The sequence below is a fragment of the Mastomys coucha genome, unplaced genomic scaffold, assembly GCF_008632895.1.
Source record: "Mastomys coucha isolate ucsf_1 unplaced genomic scaffold, UCSF_Mcou_1 pScaffold14, whole genome shotgun sequence".
NCBI classification, from domain to species: domain Eukaryota; kingdom Metazoa; phylum Chordata; class Mammalia; order Rodentia; family Muridae; genus Mastomys; species Mastomys coucha.
In genome coordinates, this window is record NW_022196896.1 from 105,566,041 (window position 1) to 105,574,406 (window position 8,366).

The following is an 8,366-nucleotide window of genomic DNA, read 5'->3' on the forward strand; positions in this document are numbered from 1 at the left end:
TGTCAGTCTGTGTGAATACTTCCTGCACCCTGCCCCACGTTTCCTGAGGCTAGTCAATAAAACAAGCAGCTTTGCTCTCTGTGTCATAATGAAATACTCACTCATCCGTCTACTGTTCAAGAAGTCCAAAATCCACAAACATGAAAAGGCAAGGTAAACACCTTCTCTGATAGCACCAATTTTGAAAATCTTAATGCCAGTGAAGATGGGGTTTAATCTGGTCTGGCATCCGAATCCAAGTGGTCTGGTTTGCTGGATGAGGGGGAAAAATTTCTGTGTTGTCATGGTAGCCAACATGAATGAATACTATCAATTTTAATACAATATTACTATTGATGCACGTTGAGGGATGGGGCTCAGCTCACTGGAGAGATAAAGGGGCAGACAGGGAGAGGCTGGACGTTATTTTTGGCTTCTGGTTCATCAGACCAGAGAGGACCACTGGGATACCAAAAGGACAGTATGAAAGGGGCTATAGTTCACAGCTAGGGAATACATAAGGCTCCCACAGACCCTCTGGTGGTTTTCCATGAGTCCTGTCTTAGGACCAGATATGAGCCTGGCTCTAGAGTTAGGAGGCTGCAGCATCACGGCCAGGCTTATTTATGTTGGCTTGTAAACTTTGCCTGAATACCAGCAGTTAACAGCAAGTTACTCGTCTTAACAGTGGGCACATCTCGGCCTGCTGAGGTCTACGACGAGACCGACCCTGGTTCCTGCAGGCTTGAGTAGATTCCCAGGGTCCTCTCTAGGGCTCCTCCCTTCCGCTTTCCTGCAGGAAACCAGGAAGCTGCTCCCAGGACTAAGGACTCTTTTTTTTCTCCACCTCCAGTACTGGATTTCATTGTCCTTGAGAGTACAGTGATTTCATCCGTGCCTCTGGAGCCACACCCCCCTCATCTGCTTAAAGCCTCCGGTAAGGGTAATGATGTAATATGTCTTTATCCTCTGACCCCAATGTCCTCATACACAGCAAAAAACAACAAAACAAAAACAACAAAAACAAAAAACCACTCCCGACCCAAACCAGAACTCGCTAAGGTGAGGGTTGATAAGACATCAAATAAGATCATGCATGAAAAGCACTCGATTGCCGTAACCCCAGCACATACAAATTCTACTTGATGTCATTGTTACATTGTATGATTAAATGCTATGGTTGGGATCCAGTCCAATAGCTAGGGCTGTTACTCTGCCTGGCCCTAATTCCTTTTTTTGTCAGGACTCCTGCCTCTTTCCTCACCAATCTGGGATGCATGATTCTAACATCTCTCCTGGCAGAGAAGCCTTCGTGAATTCTGAGGAAACTCAGCCTTTGACATTTGTATGAGAGCGCATGCCTAGGCATGCATCTTTATGGAGGGATGACTGTGAGTGACCGCCGCATGGCTCTTCCTGCTGTTATCATGTCCACTCTCAACAGACAGCAAATAGAATCTTGGCTTGCCAGGGCAGACAGCCTGGTGATTATTTCGTTCAGGAAAGCTTGTTAAAAGCCCTGGAAAAAGAATTGATGGAGGAAGGTGTTTAATTGTTTCCCTCGATTTATAGCAAGCTCTGAAACAGATGTAACATCTGCAAGCATATGAGAACTATAGGAGGGGGCAGTGACATGTTGTTCTCTATCACTAATGATATCACATGATTAAATTCAATAAATTACAGGAGGAAACAGGCAGTTCAGAGGGCTAGAGAGATGGCTCAGTGGTTAAGAGACTATGAACTGCTATTGAAGAGGACCAGAGTTCAGGTCCCACACTTGTATTGGGCAGCACACAACCACTTGTAACTCTAGCTCCAGAAGCATCCACATGTCTGTGGCCTCGCAAAGGTGTCTTGCACTCATATTACATGCACAATTATAAATAAAAGTAAATATATACTTTTTTAAAAATCAGTTTAAGCCAGGCGTTGGTGGCGCATGCCTTTAATCCTAGCACTTGGGAGGCAGAGGCAAGCGGATTTCTGAGTTCGAGGCCAGCCTGGTCTACAGAGTGAGTTCCAGGACACCAGGGCTATACAGAGAAACCCTGTCTCAAAAAAAAAAAAAAAAAATCAGTTTAGCTTCCAGCCAGAAATGAGTGTAGAGGCCACCCAACTGGAGGAAAACCAGTTTCTAAAATACAAAAGCTTAGGCCTGGTGTGGCACCACACACCTTTAATACTAGCACTCAAGAGGCAAGGCTATGCAGATCTCTGAGTTTAAGGTCAGCCTGATCTATAGAGACAATACGGGGACAGACTGGGCTATGCAGACAAACCCTGTCTCAGTGGGGGAAGAGGGAGAGTAAGAAGGAGGGAGGAAGAGAGGGAGAGAGGGAGGAAGGAAAGGAGAGACAGAGAAAAAAAGAGAGAGAGAGGGATTTGGATTGCACTAGGCTTCCTGGAAGGTTCATTTATGACATAAGATGGAGGGATGTAAATATGACTAGTGCCCATTCTGGGCCTGCCTGTCTGGCTTCCTAGAGAAATAATAAGCAGCAAGACATTTTCCCCATGTTTTTTCTCAGCCCTTCCTTTGAATGTAAAAACCATTCTATGTTGTTCTAATAAGTTCCTTTATGCTAGTTTAGTACCCATTGATGTCTGCTCTACAAACAAGGGACCTTCAGAGACACTCTGATCCACTGTCCTTCCCATAATGATCACAGTCTAGCAAAGAACTCCCCCATGTTCTTGAAGAACGCATTTCTTCTTGCTTTGAGGCACTAAATGACATCAGCACGCATAGCAGGAACATGTGGGGAGGAGTCACCAGATGGTGACATTACTTATGATTTCCTAACACGATTTATCTCAAGGTATGTGTTTGTTGACTCATTAGCAGATCCCTTGTCACCAGCCCCCCAGCTCTAGCAATGCCTTTTGAAACCCAAGCTATGATAGATCTTGTGGGGATAGGCTTTGGATGTGATCAAAGTAGTTCCTTTGGCAGTGACTCAGAGCCATACACCCTAAGTTCAGAACAATTTATGTGCAAGATGGCTGGAGCCAAATAAATATCCTCAGAAGGGGAATATTTTCTATGCAGCTGCAGCCAGCATGTAGATTTCATTGCAGTTGCTGGGAGCTGGTGACTTACACACTGCTACTGTTCACACATAAACCTATCAGAGGTTATGACCAGCCCTTCTTTGATGCGCTAGGCACCAATCTCCGAAAAACCCTCAAGCACTGGGGCTCCATCTAGTAGCTGTGGGAGAGGTAGGGAGAATAATTTGCTTAAGATTTGAAGGAAAATTGAAGATTAAATTATGGTGTGGGTGTAAGCATGTCTACATTTGTTGTAGGAAGTTGAGTAGTATTTACATTTTGATCTCTTATTTTGGTAGTTAGATAAGAAGAAGAAGGAAAGGGTTGCAAATTAATCTCAACTTTGCTATTAGAAACACTTGTAACTTATTAAAAAAATACCAACTTCCACCAGTTGGGAACAAGAATTTATTTATTAGCATTTACTGTGTCCTCATGGCTTCCAGCTCTGGTTTTTCTGCTATTTCACTAATATATCAGTTACCTCATGATGTCTAGCAAACCACTCCAAAGGCAGTAAGAAGTTAAACCTATCAAACCCAAATTAGCTCATAAGTCAGTGGGCTGACTGGATTGATCTGTTACTCTTGGCTAGGCATGCTTGTGCATCTGTGAGGTTGAGGGAGGAGGTCTAGCTTGTGGCTAGCTTGTAGCTGTGCCTCTTTTTGTGATTGCTAACCCATGTTTGGGTTGTTTGGCTGGCCTAGAATGTTCTGGGCTAAGATAACTAGACTTTACTTATTTCCCTATTTGCAGTCTAGTTTGTTTGCATGACTATGTCAAGGTTCAGAAAAACAATGGAAGGAAAGGAACAAGGGAGGGATGGAAGGAGGGGCGAAGAAGGGACAGAGAGACAGAGAATGCCTGAGAGACAATGCTACATCCAGGCTTTCCCTAGGCACTGTAAATTGACTAGAGACTTACGTAGCACAGGCTAGTCTAGTCTCAAACTTAACAATGCTTAACAATGTTGCAGCCTTGCCATTCCTGTTCCTAGGTATAAAGTCAAGTAACAAGATGGGAGGAAGAGTGAACCAGGAAGGAAATATTTGGATGAGAAGAATTCCTGCAGGGTGCCTTAGAAGGCATTGTGGGGGTTTTGCCCAAGAGACTAATGGTACAGCTTTGATACAGAGAGGAAATGGTGATGACAGGAAGCAGGGTTTGGAGTGGAGTCTTTCAATTTAGGAATTTTATCCCTTTTGATATTCTATGAGCAATGCTGGCAAAGAACAAAATTTCATTTAAAGTTACTTTTTGGCTACTGGGCCATGCATTTTTAAACACAGCTGTGCAAGATGGAGCTATGTGGAGTCCCAGGTCTTATTTAAATTAAGCATTTAAATTTCTAAAGGAAGTCAGTTAACACACACAAAAAGCTCTACTAAACTGGGGAAAAAGCAAAACATTGATTCCCCTTTTCCCCCTCAGGAGAAGAATCAATCATATTTAGATGTTTCACACTCCTGCCTTCAGCTTTCGAAGGGTTGAACATTTGTAGTGTTCTTTGAAGACTTAGTGAATTTAGATTTTTCATAGAAAAAGAAATAGACTAGAAATTCCAAGAGATGTTCTATTGACTGTTCCTTGGCGGGGAACGCTGCCCATTTGTTCGTGAATTTGACAGCTCCTCTCTGAGTAGACATGTCCATGCAGATCTTATCAATACATGATTCTAGAATACCTCTGGAATGAATAGAAGTGTTCTTGGAAGTCAAAGTTCAAGGCATGATAGGCAGCCCAGTCTGCATGCACATCCGGTGACTTTTGTTATTGTTATTTTAGCACAGGGTGTCCCTATGTATCCCTGGCTAGTCTAGAAAACTCTTTGTCTACCAGACTGGCCTCAGACTTGCAGCAGTCCTTCCGCCTCTCCCTTCCAAGTGTTGGGTCTATGAACCACCACAGCTGGTCTGGCTTCACTCTGGACCAACTACGTGCATGTGGACTGGCTAGACTTGTTCTTGGTGATAAAATAAAATAATAATTCCTTAGCATGAGATTATAGAAGATTTCAAGGTAATGTGTAATCAGGATATTTATTTCAGATGCCTTAAAAGACACAGTAGGCTGCTCTTTACTGACCTGATGTCAAGAAAGTGCGGATTCACTCACCGGTTAACATCCAGTGCCAGGACGCCACCGAGCCAGAGATCTCTTTTATTCTTTATGCCATATGGGGGACGCTAAGTGAACGGCAAACAACATAGGTGGGACACTAACTGGGCCACTGGTACAACAAATCAGTCATCAGGTACTGTTTCTATTTTCCATATTTTTATTACACATCTCAAGGCATTTTCAATTTAGTTGAGTGGGAAAAGACAACAGGAATCAATAAAGACATCAAATTTTATCCTAAGATATGGAACAGTCTTGCTGTCCATAAACAGATAAATGGATGAGAAAATGTAGTAGCTCTGTACGATGGAATTTTGATCAGGAATAAGGAATGAAATTACAGTGGATGGAACTGCAGATTGCCATGTTGAGAGAAATGAGAATGTATTGCATGTTTCCTCTTGTATTTAAATGGCTTCATATACATAAGACTTAGAAATAGAAAGGGGATGACTGGAGGAGAGGGAAAAGCTATAAATGGAGTGGGAAATGGAAGCAAGAGAAAGTGATGGAGCATATATGATACAAAAGCCGAAGGGAAGACTACAGGAACACAGAAGGACTGATGGACACAGAGGGACTGATTGATGGACACAGATGGACTATGGACACAGATGGACTGATGGACACAGATGAACTGATGAACACAGAGGGACTGATGGGCACAACACAGAGGGACTGACGGACACAGATGGACTGATGGACATGACACAAAGGGACTGATGGACACAGAAGGACTTTTGGACACAGAGGGACTGATGGACACAGAGGGACTGATAGAGGGAGTTGATGGGAGAGTGGAAAAAAAGGACAGTGGCATTGGTGTATGAAGTATAATTGTGTATACATGCAAAATATCACAATAAAGATTACTAATTTACATGCCAATTAAAAATAATAATAATGATGATGTCCACAATGTGAGGAAAGAAAATAAATGCTGTAAGAACATTCAAATATTAAATGTGTAGCTTAAAGGCAGAGAGAAATAAAATCCAGCCCAGGTGAAGTTAAACTGGAAAAAAAGCCAGGTTTTCAAGACATCAAGACAGCAAAGAACACTTAGAAAGATGCCCAGAGGTGGATCCACACCAGGGAGATAAGATAAGATGGGAGAAGGCAGAGGACTCAGGGCTTTGAAAGCCAGGTAGATGACCCAGGATTAGGTAGAAACCTGGAGTTTCAGCAATCATTTCTGAACGAGTGAGAGAAAGCATGAAGTTAATGCTGGCTAATATTTCTAGAGTCACATCCCAAAACTTGGGGTCACCTAGTCGGCAGAGAATATTGACAGGAGCTAACTTCATGTAGAGGTGGTGACAGAAGAGGAAAAGGAGGAGGGGAAGGGGGAGAGGGAGGAGGAGGAAGAGAAGGGAGAAGAGGAGGAGAGGGGAGGAGATGGGGAGGAGGGGGTGTCAAAGACTTCTCACTATTATGACAGTTTCGTACAATAACCCACATTATCTAGACTGACATCACTATTCTGGATCAAATCATGGCTGGGCATGAAGTTTTGGAAGGCAAGTGTTCCCCTGTTTGGATGCTGGCTGAGTGAAGCAAGATCAGCTTTCCTACTGACAGCACCCCACGAGTCACACTACTGCCTAGTAGTTGCTTAGAGTGTCTCATCTCTCAGCTATCTCAGGAACAGAAATGGAAGCCGTGCAGCAGCTGCAATTTGTCTTATACATGATCGCTATAATAAAACAGAGGACAGTTTCTCTCCCTGTTCTTGGGCAAGGGCCAAACAGAGGAGGGGAACGTGGGATGGAACACCGCAGGTCATCCCCTCAATTACCAATGTTCATTGGTGCCTTCCCCAGCCTGTCAATTACAGCTAAACCAGTCCTGCAATGCTGCAGGGAACACTCAAGGTCAAGCAAGTGTGACTCAAGTGGCAGTGAACTTGTGCTGCTGGACTTTTCTGCCAGATAAGGATGAAAACTCAGATGTTTGCTTTCTTTGACTTCGAAGTAAGTGACCAAAAGCCAGAGTTTCAGTAAAGTCTCTTTTTATTTCAGGTGTTTCCATACTGAACAAAAGCTCTGTTGAGCTGGGGAGGTGGTTTCATGGTTAAGAGACCTAGTTGCCGTTCCAGACGACCCAGGTTCTGTTCTCAGCACCCAGGTTAGGTGTCTCACAACCACCTATATCTCCAGTTTCAAGTCATCAATGCCCTCTTCTGGCCTACTCAGGAGATTAACTGAAGTACCATGCACACCCCACGCCCCCGTACTTGTGCTCTCTCTCTCTCTCTCTCTCTCTTTCTCACATACACACACATACACACAAGCACATGCATGCACACACACATGTACTCTCTCTCACACACACGTGCACACACACAAAATTAAAAATAAAATAAATATTAAAACACAAAGCTCTGTCATGATGGAGGAGTGGGGAGATGAGAGGGAATACAGGAGACCTCCTTTATCTATGTATCAAGGCCTCTGCTGGGTGTTTAAGATTACAGACAGCGCCAAGTTTTGCATAGACTACATTTATTCCTACATATAATAAACTTCAATTTGCAAATGAAGCCCAGTGAGATATCAATAACTAATAATAAAAGCATGACAGTGTACTGTTACATACTATACACTGTTGTGTACCATAACAAAAGTTACATAAAAGTGGTCCCTTCCTCTCAGAAGGACAAGACAAATAATACTTTTGCATCATAGTTACCCTGGGTAACTAAGACTGTGCAAAGTGAAGCCAAGCATAAGGGTTAAGGGCTAGAATCAATGGTTCAGCCATTAAAAGCCAGTCTCACAATCAAAATGTGAAGACTAAGAGTGGACTGCTGTGTCACTTTTGAAGGACACTGGCACGAATAACAGGAACAGAAAGTTGCCTGTAATTACTTGCCTTTTTTCTTTAAGAATCACCATGTTACATAATTTTATATAAAGCAAAATATAAGTGATTCCATTTTATTTATTGAAAGAACAGATTATCATTTTCTAGTCTCAGGGAAATAAACACTTTAAGCAATCCTTATGAATCCTTGCTCATCTCGAATTGTCACGTGAGTAGGAGAAGATGAATAACAAGCTTACGAGAGAGAAACGCCCTGTTAGGATACAAAGAACATAGGAACAGGATGCAGAGGGGCGGGGCTGGAGGTGGTGATGTAGGATTAAGGGCATGCCTCTTCAAGACGGTGATGTCTGGGAGAACCAAGGATCTGAGGGACAAGTAGGGAT

At 43.1% G+C, this 8,366-nt stretch overlaps 1 long non-coding RNA gene across 1 annotated transcript; it reads left to right on the forward strand.

Moving 5' to 3' along the window:
* The first annotated feature begins 859 nt into the window (after nt 1-859).
* LOC116089251 lies at nt 860-7,430 on the forward strand. Its single transcript, XR_004118243.1, has 3 exons — nt 860-916; nt 5,082-5,287; nt 7,176-7,430. It is a non-coding gene; the product is annotated as an uncharacterized LOC116089251 (long non-coding RNA).
* Nucleotides 7,431-8,366: the final 936 nt, after the last annotated feature.